Source organism: Arachis ipaensis, chromosome B8 (assembly GCF_059453495.1).
Source record: "Arachis ipaensis isolate K30076 ecotype BB chromosome B8, ASM5945349v1, whole genome shotgun sequence".
NCBI lineage: Eukaryota > Viridiplantae > Streptophyta > Magnoliopsida > Fabales > Fabaceae > Arachis > Arachis ipaensis.
Genome location: NC_142443.1, coordinates 123,545,568 through 123,560,673, shown reverse-complemented (window position 1 = coordinate 123,560,673; position 15,106 = coordinate 123,545,568). Strand labels below are relative to the sequence as shown.

Below are 15,106 nucleotides of genomic sequence, written 5' to 3'. Positions count from 1 at the left end.
GTAAGAAAATTTTATACCTTACAAGTGGAATGCAACCCATATTAATTGAAAAGACAAACCTAATCTAAGCAGAGAGGCTAAAAGGGCTTTGTAAAAGAATACAAGTAGTAAGAAATACAATTGCTCCTCTCTAGAAACCTAAACACTACCCTCTCAACTTTTGTAGAGTTCTTGTTTATCACAAGAGAACGAAGAACAAGACTTGGACTATGAAGAGGAAATTCCTAGTATAATCGTGTTTGTGTGGATGAGCTAGGGATCATGTAATGTGGCTCATTGTTTGTGAGATGAATATCAAATTCTAAGATGTTACTTCGAAGGGTAAATATCTTGCAAGTTGCGATGGTAATAATTCTACATTGTCTAATAATGAGGTAAGTAAAATAAGACTTTCGCGATCCGCGGAAATTAAATTAATTATATTATATAGTATATAAATTTAAAAGTTCTATATTATTTAGAGATTAATTAGATAATACATAAATTACGATTAATGTTATATGTACGCTAAAATCAGTTATTAAAGTCAGTTAGTAGTATAAAATACATGTTGAAATATAAATACACATTGAAATAAAATAAATTATATATATTTTTATATAAATACATTGGTAGCTGATTTTAATGTACGAATAATATTTTTGTATAAATTAATATTAAATTTAAAATTTTGTTTTACAAAATATTTATTTGACAATTTGTATATAATTTAATATAATTATAATTAATCAACAACAAAAAAATACAAAGAAAAATATACCATAACAAAATTTTGTGGAGTTAGAATTTTTCTCAAATATTAATTTACGTGTATTTTCTATGTGTTCTTATATAATAGAAAATTTTGTTATATATTTTATCATATAATATAATTAATTCTAAGCAAATATGAATATTTATCAACAAATTACACTAATAGAGAAACAAACTATCTATTTATTTATTTAGACAAAAATTCTCTAGGGTGTAATTTTGAAGGGTTTTGTAAGGAAGACTGATTGAGAATGAAAACACAAAATAATAGAAAAAATGTTATCGAACATATTTAAGTAGAGTAAATAGTGTTGAGTTTAGAGAACTAAACTATGATTAAAATGATGATTAAACATTATTAGGCTATTATTCAATTAGTTGTGTAATTTGTTTTGTTTAGTGTGTAGAAATTAAATTGAATTAAAACTGGCCCAAGAAACAAAATGCTCAAACCCATATGTGCACACAATCATGGCTCAAGAATACATATAATTGCTAACATCTAAAATCCTTTTTCAGAAACAAAAATAAGTCTTTAAGCCAAGTGAAGGAAAGGAAGCAATTGGCCCAAGATTCTTACAAGCCATGTAGCATCTGGCCCACTCATACAAACAAACTCATAAAACCCAAGTATTGGTTTACCTTGAATAAAAACCATCACAAAAATTTCCATCAGAAATAAAAAGAATGCTTCAGGGATCAAAGAAAGAAAATAAGTCCAAAAACATAAACAAGCCCCCATATCCATAATCTAAGTCTAAACGGTGGTCCACACTTAAATCCTTTCATTCACCGTAGTTGCTAATCAGGTAACTCAATTTCAATTTCATTTGAACCTTTTCACATCCACCGAATCAAAAATTCTATCTTCTCTCCTCTTTCTTTCCTATAACATCACATTCTCTACCGAGAAGAAAGAATGGAAAAGTTCTAAAGATAGGACAAAGGGTAGAACAAAAAGTTTTTTTTTCCAAATTCAAGCAAGAAAAAAAAGGGTCTACAACAAGAGGAAAGATTTCTTTAGAAAAGAGAATCACAAAAAGGTGATTTTTTCATTTGTGATTCATCAAGAAACCGTGAAAAAATTAACTCTACACAAGCACCGTTCTGGAAACTATGGAGAATGTGAAGTCAATGGTGCTCTGCTTGGAATCTAAGGTCAAGAAACGAACTTGAGAACAAAGCAAGAATGCACGGCTCAAATTCAAGATTCTTGAAGAAAAATGCTGAAAGAGAAAATTGAAGGTATGGTTGCATGTCACTGCTTCTACTCTCTCTCTCTCCTCTGTAAACGCCGCTGCTGCATCTGTGTATTGGGAGAAAAGAACCAACATGTACTGTAGAAGATTTCAAGCCTTGGAAGCTTCACTCTTCTATAATAAAGGTGAACGGCCAAGGATTGGAGCAAGGAGTAAGAGCACACATTTGGGTTCCCATAGTTCTTTGAGCTATTTATTCTTCTCCTTCATGGTTTTCATTTTGTATCTCTTTTTCTCAGTTTAGTCCGTCTGAGTCTCATTGAAAAAGGCAATCATGGTGAGGTTTGTAAGAAAAAGCCAATGAGAAGAAAAAGGCAGTGAGCTAGACTTGGAGGTCTATGTTATTTCAGAAATCCTTTGTAAGTGTTTCTGTTTTGTATCATGATCTTGTGGAGATTTCCTTACAAGTTGGGTTAGCACTTTGTTGTTAAAAGTTAGGATGAGTCCTAGTCAAGTTCAGGTTGGGTTAAAACCTGGACTTGTCCCAGATAGGAGATAGTGAAATTCCGTCACTGTTGTAATGGAGATTGGATGTAGGCTATATTGCACTGGGTAGCCGAACCAGGATACATCTGTGTGTCATTCTCTATTCTCTTCTCTGTTTCTGGTTCTGCACTATAGGAGACAAAACAAAAATATCTCCTACCACATTAAGAGACAAAACCATAATATATCCTATTTTCTACTCAAAGTTTCTCTACTGAACTCAAGGTTAAAGCTAAAGAAAAAGGAGGCCAAAGATTTAAACTCCCCTTCTCTTAGCCACTAGTAATCATCAAATAGTATATACTTTGAATATTTATAATTGAAAATTGTTATTATTACAGTTTTAAAATATATGTTAATTATATTTAGCAATTATTTTTTAATTTAATTGAGTAATAATATGTATTAAATTTAATTGGATATAGGGATTAAAGTTTTGTTGTGTCTATTTAGTGTCATACCAAAATTAATTTAAATTTTATAACTTGTTCATGCACTAGCCCACAATTTAGCCAAACCCAAAATGAATAAAGTCCAACCTACAGATATCGTCCGATCTCCTATCTGTCCGACCTTCTAAGAGGTCGGACACGACAAAGAAGGTACAGTTTTACTTATCCAAATAAGTAACTGCCTCCCTAAATCTCTCCTATTATCTCTATCTTCCCTAAAAGATAGGTCCCAACAAACTCTCAAGATAAAGAGAACGATTATCCATCAGAAAAGATGGAACTACTCTAACAAAGGTGGTTATCAACTCTACTATAAATACACTGACACCCCCAGGTATAATTTACGTTCTAGTATACTAAAAACCTGCTTAAAACCCTTGTTAACTTAAGCATCGGAGTCTCTTGCAGGTACCACCCCCCCACCTCCTCACGAGAAACTCGGACAGGTAGCACCTCGGCATCAATAAGTCGGACGCTGCCATACAAAGGGATCTGAACCTCACGTTCAGACCCAAATCAATATTTTAGGTAACTCTCGGAACATTGCTGCCGTTGCCAGGGACCTGGAGCTCAACCCTTGATAATAACAGATGATCAACAAAATGGTCAGACAACCATCCGACATGAATATGAAGCAAGCATATTAAAAAAAGGTTGGAATACAATTTCTATGGATACCAGAAATTCTGTAAAAATTTCTCCCAATAGGTAGAGGATATCAAATAGGGATGATGATCTGCTTCTACAATTAAATTGGATTAAATATACCAAACGGAAGAGACGAGGATAATGCACTCGTAGACACCAACCATGATAGATGAGAAGCCGCATATTCATTACCATCGTCAAAGAAAAAAAAAGAAGGAAAAAGGAACATGACTGATCCCAATCTCCTCGTGGAATAGGATAGACGGCGAAATCTGTGCTGGCTTACAACCTCAGAAAGAATCATGATACCCACTCATGATAAATGGAGTAGTTGTATGTTCCAAATACACAGGTTTTATGAAGAAAAAATAAATAAATAAAATGTCCCATATTGGCCAATAATTTAAGGAAGAATGGAAAAATATTGTTGGTAAAAATAATGAAACCTTCCTTCCCAACTTATGCCAGAAAATACAACATCAGCCGATTTGAATGCAACCCAATCAGACAATGGATTAATGAATCCAGTTTTTTTTCATTGGATTCACAGATTAATGACAACAGAGCAGTGAATAACACCAAAAATTCTCATGGCACATCTTTCGTTGGTTTCTCACAAATTGCATCACTGCCAATGAATATGGAAAATAATAATCATGTAGTAGAATTTGATGTTGTTTGCACAACAATAAAGATGAATGGCATCCAAGAAGAAAGCACACCACAACCAAAATAAAGGAGAAGAAATCACCATTCCAAGGTCACTGTAGAAAGAAAACCAAAATTAACTCAAAACTCAACAGAAGAAAATAATGTTCAACTCAGAGAAAATTCAATTGGCAAGAGAAAATATGTTAGAAGGAAAAGAGTAAACAAGACCCCTACTACTCCACCAGAAGAAACAACTGGCCTGATTAAAGACTTAATGGCAGAATCTACAAAAAGTCTTGTAGAAGGACTTTGTTTGACGGATTTACTGGCACATAAAATATAATTGCACAACCAAGTACAGTAAAATTGAAGACAACAGAAATGTAAGTTTTTCTTGCGGTATAATCACTTCCATGAAGGAGGCATCAAAGTCATTACCAGAAGAGAGACAAGTCCCGAGGTAATATGTATCACTCCTACATTTTATTACGTATTTTTCTAATAAGTATATATAGAAAAATATGTCATAGAAAAGATACCTCCTTCTCTACCAATCCAAATCAAAGGAAGTTGTACATATTACTATACATTGCTACAATGACGCTGGACTGCAAAAGGAGATAGAAGTGCAAAGATAGAAAAAGATCACCAAAATTCTATAAGCACTCTGGATCGGCGTGTCCACGTTACCACAAGAGGACTTGCAGAAGAGAGAAAAATTAAAGTCTCCTTATGAAAGAGTGAAGACAACTTGTTATCCGACTTGACAGAAGTATTCCAAACCATAAGACCGCACGGGATGAAGCTAAATCCCACAAAGTGCACCTTCGCCATAGAAACAGGAAAATTCTTAGGATTCATGCTCACCCAAAGGGGGACATTCAAGCTAACCTGACCTGCTTGAAAGGAGGCACGACTTCACATGGACCTAGGAATGTGAATAAGTCTTCCAAGAATTCGTAAAATTCTTGCCTCAGCCTCTAATTCTTACCTGACATGAAACAGGAGAAGAGCTTGTCTTATATTTAGCTGTGACCAACAAATCAGTAGTCTATGCACTATTCAAAGAAGATGACATCGGGCAAAGCTCGCCTACATCACCAATAAAGTACTACAAGGAGCTAAACTCAATTATTAGAAAATTGAGCAAGTTTCATATACTTTGGTCTTAACATCCCAGAGATTGTGACCCCACTCTCAAGCTCACACCATCAAAGCTCGAGCTAATAAGACCATCAAGCATATTGGTGAGCACGGAATTACACTTCACACTATTGAACCAGCAAGTGCACTGGGTCGTCCAAGTAATACCTGAGTGAGTCAGGGTCGATCCCACGAGGATTGTGATTTGAAGCAAGCTATGGTTATCTTGTAGATCTTAGTCATACGGATAGAAGAGTTGTTGGATTTGTTTAAAAGCATAAAATTGGAATAAGATGGAATTACTATGTTTGATTATGACCAGTGATAAGAAGATGGTTAAGGCTTGGAGATGCTTTGTTCTTCTGGATTAATTCTGATCTTACTATCTTCTTCAACTGTGAGTGATTTCTTCTATGGCAGGCTGTATGTGATTAACGTCTTTTTTAAGAGATCGATAATACTCCTCCATATCTGAACCCCAGGGTTAGTGCGGATTCAGTCTGATTGAAGGTGAAGCTTCTGCAGTTCATTCTCCTTGGTGATCCTACTCAAAACGCCACATACAAAGTCGAATTTTCTGGATCAGAGGATGTTGCGCCTTTGGTTCTAGCTTCTACTACAAAGACTCTAATCTCCCCATACTTTGGATGAACTGGTGTTTCGAGAAGTCTCCAACGAAGTCGTAGATTAGCCGTCTAGGAGATGTATGATCAAGTTGGTGGTTCATCATTGTCCGATGAAAGACTCACTCTGAACCCATGTAGAATTAGATAACCTTGTGCCGGCTCAACACATTCATATTGATGAAGAACGAAGATACATCTTAGAATAGAGAATCAAACACGGATTGAAATAGAACAGTAGTACTTTATTAATCCATAAAAGTCAGCAGAGCTCCTCCCCTCAACCTAAGAGGTTTAGAAACTCATACTAATAGAAAATACAATCTATAAAATGAAATATGACAGGTCCTCCCCCAGAATCCGTAAAAGTTCTCAAATAAATACTAAGCTAAATGACTAAAGATTACATAGGAAGGGTAAAACAGTCTTTTAGTGCTAAAATTCACTTCTGGGACCCACTTGGTGAGTGTTTGGGCTGAGCTTGATTGAGATCCACGTGCTAAGAGGCCTCTAGGGCATTGAACGCTGGCTAGGGGGTCCTTCTTGGGCATTGGAACGCTGGCTACTTCTTTGTGGGCGTTGGACGCCATAATAAGGCAGGAGGCTAGTGTTGAATACCAATTTTGGGCCTTCAATTCTAAAGCAAAGTATGGACTATTATATATTTCTGGAAAGCCCCAGATGTTAGCTTTCCAAAGCCATTGAGAACACTCCATTTGGACTTCCATAACTCCAGAAAAGTTCTTTCGAGTGCAAGGAGGTCAGATCTAGACAGCATCTGCAGTGCTTTCTCTACCTCTGAATCAGACTTTTGCTCCAACTCCTCAATTTCAGCCAGAAAATACCTGAAATTTTCTAAAAACACACAAACTCAAAGTAAAATAAAAAAATGTGAATTTTACACTAAAACCTATAAAAACTTAATAAAACTTAAACAAAACATACTAAAAACTATATGAAAATGATGGCAAAAAGCATATAAATATCCGCTCATCAGAACACCAAACTTAAATTGTTGCTTGTCCCCAAGCAACTAAAAACAAAGTAGGATAAAAAAGAAGAGTAAGATTCAATAAATCTCAGAGTTTCCAATGAAGCTCAATTTCAATTATATGAGCGGAACTTAGTAGCTTTTTGCTTCTGAATAGTTTTGGCATCTCACTATCCATTGAAACTTAGAAGTGTTAGCATCTTTAGGAACTTAGAATCTAGATGATATTATTGACTCTTCTAGTTTAGTTCTTTTTTATTCTTGAACACAGCTTTTTAGAGTCTTGGTCGTGACCCTAAGCACTTTGTTTTCCAGTATTACCACCAGATACATAAATATCACAGACACTTAACTGGGTGAACCCTTTTGGATTGTGATTCAGCTTTGCTAGAATCCCCAGATAGAGGTGTCCAGAGTTCTTAAGCACACTCTTTTTGCTTTAGATCACGACTTTAACTGCTCAGTCTCAAGTTTTTCACTTGACACCTTCACACCACAAGCATATAGTTAGGGACACTTTAATTGAAGTGCTTAGGCCAAGATTTTGTTTCTTATAGGCCCTCCTAACCATTGATGCTCAAAGCCTTGGATCCTTTTACCCTTAACTTTTGGTTTAAAGGGTTATTGGCTTTTTCTTTCTTTTCCTATTTTTCTTTTTGCCATTTTTTTTGAAATATGCTTTTTCTTTTTCTTTGCTGCTTTTTCTTGCTTCAAGAATCAATTTTTGGATTTTTTAGATTACCAATAATACTTCTCCTTTTTCCTTGTTCTTTCAAGAGCCAACATTCATAAACTCCAATTTCAAATATGCACTGTTGGTGCACGAAATTGTGATCATCAATGGCGCCAACAACATGGTACGCTCAATCGTAATCTCAACTTTTTATCACAACTTCGCACAACTAACCAGCAAGTGCACTGGGTCGTCCAAGTAATAAACCTTACGTGAGTAAGGGTCGATCCCACGGAGATTGTTGGTATGAAGCAAGCTATGGTCACCTTGTAAATCTCAGTCAGGCGGATATAAAATAGTTATGGAGTTTTCAAAATTTTATAATAAGTAAACATAAAATAAGGATAGAAACACTTATGTAATTCATTGGTGAGAATTTCAGATAAGCGTATAGAGATGCTTTCGTTTCTCTGAATCTCTGCTTTCCCGCTGTCTTCATCCAATCAGTCTTACTCCTTTCTACGGCTGGCTTTATGTAAGGGCATCACCGTTGTCAATGGCTACATCCCATCCTCTTGTGAAAATGGTCCAAATGCTTGTCACAGCACGGCTAATCATCTGAGGTTCTCGATCATGCTGGAATAGGATTCACCCTCCTTTTGCGTCTGTCACTACGCCCAGCAATCGCGAGTTTGAAGTTCGTCACAGTCATTCAATCCCTGAATCCTACTCGGAATACCACAGACAAGGTTTAGACTTTCCGGATTCTCATGAATGCCGCCATCAATCTAGCTTATACCACGAGGATTCTGATTAAGAGATCCAAGAGATAATCATTCAATCGAAGGTAGAACGGAAGTGGTTGTCAGGCACGCGTTCATAGGGGAATGATGATGATTGTCACGTTCATCACATTCATGTTGAAGTGCGAATGAATATCTTAGAAGCGGAATAAGTTGAATTGAATAGAAAACAGTAGTACTTTGTATTAATCTTTGAGGAACAGCAGAGCTCCACACCTTAATCTATGGAGTGTAGAAACTCTACCGTTAAAAATACATAAGTGATGAAGGTCCAGGCATGGCCGAGAGGCCAGCCCCAAAACGTGATCACAGGATCAGAAATACAATCCAAGATGATCCGAAGATGTCTAATACAATAGTAAAAAGTCCTATTTATAATAAACTAGTTACTAGGGTTTACAGAAGTAAGTAATTGACGCATAAATCCACTTCCGGGGCCCACTTGGTGTGTGCTTGGGCTGAGCTTGAATGTTACACGTGCAGAGGCTCTTTCTGGAGTTGAACGCCAGGTTGTAACGTATTTCTGGTGTTCAACTCTGGTTTGTGACTTGTTTCTGGCGTTTAACTCCAGACAGCAGCGTAGAACTGGCGTTCAACGCCCTTTTACGTCTTCTAAACTCGATCAAAGTATGAACTATTATATATTTCTGGAAAGCCCTGGATGTCTACTTTCCAACGCAATTAGAAGCGCGCCATTTTGAGTTCTGTAGCTCCAGAAAATTTACTTTGAGTGTAGGGAGGTTAGAATCCAACAGCATCAGCAGTCCTTCTTCAACCTCTGAATCTGATTTTTGCTCAAGTCCCTCAATTTCAGCCAGAAAATACCTGAAATCACAGAAAAATACACAAACTCATAGTAAAGTCCAGAAATGTGAATTTAGCATAAAAACTAATAAAAACATCCATAAATGTAACTAGATTCTACTAAAAATATACTAAAAACAATGCCAAAAAGCGTATGAATTATCCGCTCATCATAACACCAAACTTAAATTGTTGCTTGTCCCCAAGCAACTGAAAATCAAATAAGATAAAAAGAAGAGAATATACTAGAAATTCCAAACTATCAATGAAACATAGCTCCAATTAAATGAGCGGGACTTATAGCTTTTTGCCTTTTGAATAGTTTTGGCATCTCACTTTATCCATTGAAGTTCAGAATGATTGGCATCTATAGGAACTCAGAGTTCAGATAGTGTTATTGATTCTCCTAGTTCAGTGTGATGATTCTTGAACACAGCTATTTTATGAGTCTTGGCTGTGGCCCTAAGCACTTTGTTTTCCAATATTACCACCGGATACATAAATGCCACAGACACATAATTGGGTGAACCTTTTCAGATTGTGACTCAGCTTTGCTAAAGTCCCCAATTAGAGGTGTCCAGGGTTCTTAAGCACACTCTTTTTTTGCTTTGGACCTTGACTTTAACCGCTCAGTCTCAAGTTTTCACTTGACACCTACATGCCACAAGCACATGGTTAGGGACAACTTGGTTTAGCCGCTTAGGCCAGGATTTTGTTCCTTTAGGCCCTCCTATCCACTGATGCTCAAAGCCTTGGGATCCCTTTTATTGCCCTTGCCTTTTGGTTTTAAGGGTTATTGGCTTTTTGCTCTTGCCTCTTGGTTTTAAGAGCTTTTGGCTTTTTCTGCTTGCTTTTTCTTCTTTTTTTTTGCCTATATATATATATATATTTTTTTTTTTTCTGCAAGCTTTGTTCTTTGCTGCTTTTTCTTGCTTCAAGAATCATTTTTATGATTTTTCAGATTGTCAAATAACATGTCTCCTTGTCATCATTCTTTCAAGAGCCAACATATTTAACATTCTTAAACAACAACTTCAAAAGACATATACATTGTTCAAGCATTCATTCAGAAAACAAGAAGCATTGTCACCACATCAACATAATTAAACTAAGTTCAAGGATAAATTCGAAACTCATGTACTTCTTGTTCTTTTGAATTAAAATATTTTTCATTTAAGAGAGGTGATGGATTCATAGGACATTCATAACTTTAAGACATAGTTACTAACTACTAATGATCATGTAATGAAGACACAAACATGGATACGCACTTAACATAGAAAACAAAAAATAGAGAAAGTAAGAACAAGGAATGAGTCCACCTTAGTGATGGTGGTGTTTCCTTCTTGAGGAACCAATGATGTCCTTGAGCTCTTCTATGTCTCTTTCTTGTCTTTGTTGCTCCTCTCTCATTACTTTTTGATCTTCTCTAATTTCATGAAGGATGATGGAGTGCTCTTGATGTTCCACCCTTAGTTGTCCCATGTTGGAACTTAATTCTCCTAGGGAGGTGTTGATTTGCTCCCAATAGTTTTGTGGAGGAAAATGCATTTGAGGCATTTCCGGGATCTCATGGTGATGAGCTTCATGCGCCTCTTGAGCTCCATGAATGGGCTCTCTTGCTTGCTCCATCCTTTTCTTAGTGATGGATTTCTCTTCCTCAATGGGAATATCTCCTTCTATGAAAGCTCCAGCTGAGTAACATAGATGGTAAATAAGATGAGGAAAAGGTACCCTTGCCCCAGGAGAGGGCTTTTTGGCTATTTTGTAGAGTTCAAAGGAGATGACTTCATGAACTTCTACTTCCTCTCCAATCATGATGCTATGAATCATGATGGCCCGATCCACAGTAACTTCAGATCGGTTGCTAGTGGGGATGATGGAGCGTTGGATGAACTCCAACCATCCTCTAGCCACAGGCTTGAGGTCCAATCTTCTTAGTTGAACCGGCTTGCCTTTGGAGTCAATCTTCCATTAAGCTCCTTCCACACATATGTCCATGAGGACTTGGTCCAACCTTTGATTAAAGTTGACCCTTCTAGTGTAGGGGCGTGCATCTCCTTGCATCATAGGCAAGTTAAACGCCAACCTCACATTTTCTGGACTAAAATCTAAGTATTTCCCCCGAACCATTGTAATGTAATTCTTTGGGTTTGGGTTCTTACTTTGATCATGGTTCTTAGTGATCCATGCATTGGCATAGAACTCTTGAACCATTAGGATGCCGACTTGTCGGATGGGTTTTGTTAGAACTTCCCAACCTCTTCTTTGGATTTCATGTCGGATCTCCGGATACTCATTCTTTTTGAGCTTGAAAGGGACCTCGGGGATCACCTTCTTCTTGACCACAACATCATAGAAGTGGTCTTGATAAGCTTTGGAGATGAATCTTTCCATCTCTCATGACTCGGAGGTGGAAGCTTTTGTCTTCCCTTTCCCTTTTCTAGAGGATTCTCCGGTCTTGGGTGCCATCAATGGTAATGGAAAAACAAAAAGCTTATGCTTTTACCACACCAAACTTAGAATATTGCTCGCCCTCGAGCAAGAGAAGAAATAATAGATGAAGAAGAAGAAGAAAATATGGAGGAGAGGGGGGAGTGGTGTATTCGGCCAAGAAGAGAAGAGAGGGTTGTGTTGTGTGGAAATGAGGAGGAATGGAGGGCTATATATAGGGAAGGGAGGGGGGGTAAGGTTCGGCCATAAGGGTGGGTTTTGGGTGGGAAATTGATTTTGAATTTTGAAGGTAGGTGGAGTTTATGAGGTAGGTTTATGGGGAAGAGTGGATGGATGTGAGTGGTGAAGTGGTGATAGGAAAGAGAGATTGAGGTGATTAGTGAAGAGTTTTGGGGAAGAGTGTTTATGGGAATGTGTGAAATAGGGGTGAGAAGAAGTGAGTGGAGGTAGGTAGGGATCCTGTGGGGTCCACAGATCCTGAGGTGTTCAAGGATTTACAACCTTGCACCAAATTGCGCATGCAAAATGCCCTTGCACACAACTCTGGGCGTTCAGCGCCAGATTGGTGCTTGTTCTGGGCATTGAACGCCCATTTGATGCCCATTTCTGGCGTTGAATGCCAGAACCATGCTTGTTCTGGGCGTTCAGCGCCAGCTCTTCTCCAGGGTGCAATTCTGGCGTTCAAACGCCCAGATGCTGCCCATTTTGGGCGTTCAGCGCCAGAACCATGCTCTGTTCTGGCGTTGAACGCCAGCCATATGCTTCTTACTGGCGTTTAAATGCCAGTAAGGTCTTCCTCCAGGGTGTGATTTTTCTTCTGCTGTTTTTGATTCTGTTTTCAAATTTTTTATTTATTTTGTGACTCTACATGATCATGTACCTATAAAAACATATAACTAATAAAAATATAATTAAATAAAGATTGGGTTGCCTCCCAACAAGCGCTTCTTTAATGTCAATAGCTTGACAGTGGGCTCTCATGGAGCCTCACAAATGTTCAGAACATTGTTGAGACTTCCCGACACCAAACTTAGAGTTTGGTTGTGGCCTCCCAACACCAAACTTAGAGTTTGATTGTGGGGGCTCTGGTTGACTCTGTTTTGAGAGAAGCTTTTTATGCTTCCTCTCCATGTTTACAGAAGGATAACCTTGAGTTGTAAACACAAGGGAGTCCTCATTCAATTGAAGGACTAATTCACCTCTGTCAACATCAATCACAGCTCTTTCTGTGGCTAGGAAGGGTCTTCCAAGGATGATGAATTCATCCTTATCCTTCCCAGTATCTAGGACTATGAAATCAGCAGGGATGTAAAGGCCTTCAACCTTTACTAACACATCCTCTACTTGTCCATAAGCCTGTTTTCTTGAATTATCTGCCATCTCTAATGAGATTTTTGTACCTTGCACCCCAAAGATTCCCAGTTTCTCTATTACAGAGAGGGGCATGAGGTTTATCCCTGAACCAAGGTCACACAGAGCCTTTTCAAAGATCATGTTGCCTATGGTACAAGGTATTACGAACTTTCCAGGATCCTGTTTCTTCTAAGGCAATGTCAGTTGATCCAGATCACTTAGTTCATTGGTGAACAAGGGAGGTTCATCTTCCCAAGTCTCAATACCAAATAGTTTGGCATTCAGCTTCATGATTACACCAAGGTACTTGGTAACTTGCTCTTCAGTAACATCCTCATTCTCTTCAGAAGAGGAATACTCATCAGAGCTCATGAATGGCATAAGGAGGTTTAATGGAATCTCTATGGTCTCTAGATGAGCCTCAGATTCCTTTGGTTCCTCAGAGGGAAGCTCCTTATTGGTCACTGGACGTCCCAGGAGGTCTTCCTCCTTGGGATTCACGTCCTCTCCTTCCTTTACAGGTTCGGCCATGGTGATCAGTTCAATGGCCTTTCACTCTCCTTTTGGATTTTCTTCTGTATTGCTTGGGAGAGTACTAGGAGGGATTTCAGTGATCCTTTTACTCAGCTGGCCCACTTGTGCTTCCAAATTTCTAATGGAGGACCTTGTTTTATTCATGAAACTCACAGTGGCCTTTGATAGATCAGAGACTAAATTTGCTAAATTAGAAGTATTTTGTTCAGAGTTTTCTGTCTGTTGCTGAGTAGATGATGGAAAAGGCTTGCTATTGCTAAACATGTTTCTTCCACCATTATTAAAGCCTTGTTGAGGCTTTTGTTGATCCTTCCATGAGAAATTTGGATAATTTCTCCATGATGAGTTATAGGTGTTTTCATAAGGTTCACCTAAGTAATTTACCTCTGCTATTGCAGGGTTCTCAGGATCATAGGCCTCTTCTTCAGAAGGCGCCTCTTGAGTACTGTTGGATGCAGCTTGCATTCCATTCAGACTCTGAGAAATCATATTGACTTGCTGAGTCAATATTTTATTCTGAGCCAATATGGTATTCAGAGTATCAATTTCAAGAACTCCCTTCTTCATAGGCGTCCCATTACTCACGGGATTCCTCTCAGAAGTGTACATGAACTGGTTATTAGCAACCATATCAATGAGTTCTTGAGCTTCTGCAGGCGTTTTCTTTAGGTGAATGGATCCACCTGCAGAAGTATCCAATGCCATCTTAGCTAATTCAGACAGACCATCATAGAATATATCCAGGATGGTCCATTCTGAAAGCATGTCAGAAGGACACTTTTTGGTCAGTCCTTTGTATCTCTCCCAAGCTTCATAGAGGGATTCACCTTCCTTCTGTCTGAAGGTCTGAACATCCACTCTAAGCTTGCTCAACTTTTGAGGAGGAAAGAACTTGGCTAAGAAAGCCTTGACCAGCTTATCCCAAGAGTTCAGGCTATCCTTAGGTTGAGAGTCCAACCATACTCTAGCTCTGTCTCTTATAGCAAAGGGGAAAAGCATGAGCCTGTAGACTTTAGGATCTACTCCATTAGTCTTAACAGTATCACATATCTGTAAGAATTCAGTTAAAAACTGAAAAGGATCTTCAGATGGAAGTCCATGAAACTTGCAGTTCTGCTGCATCAGAGAAACTAATTGAGGTTTAAGCTCAAAATTGTTTGCTCCAATGGCAGGAATGGAGATGCTTCTTCCATGTAAATTGGAATTAGGTGCAGTAAAGTCACCAAGCATCCTCCTTGCATTATTATTATTTTTGGCTGCCATCTCCTCTTCCTGTTCGAAAATTTTTGAAAGGTTATCTCTGGATTGTTGTATTTTAGCTTCTCTTAGTTTTCTCTTCAGAGTCCTTTCAGGTTCAGGGTCTGCTTCAACAAGAATGTTCTTATCCTTGCTCCTGCTCATATGAAAAAGAGGGACAAAAAAATAAAAATAATAGGGATCCTTTTTACCACAGTAAAGAGGTGCCTGTGTGAGTAGAAG

At 37.9% G+C, this 15,106-nt stretch overlaps 1 non-coding gene across 1 annotated transcript; it reads left to right on the top strand.

Moving 5' to 3' along the window:
• The first annotated feature begins 14,386 nt into the window (after window positions 1–14,386).
• On the top strand, window positions 14,387–14,494 carry LOC148549707 (small nucleolar RNA R71). The gene has a single exon (XR_015898871.1). It is a non-coding gene; the product is annotated as a small nucleolar RNA R71 (small nucleolar RNA).
• The last annotated feature ends 612 nt before the right edge of the window (window positions 14,495–15,106 follow it).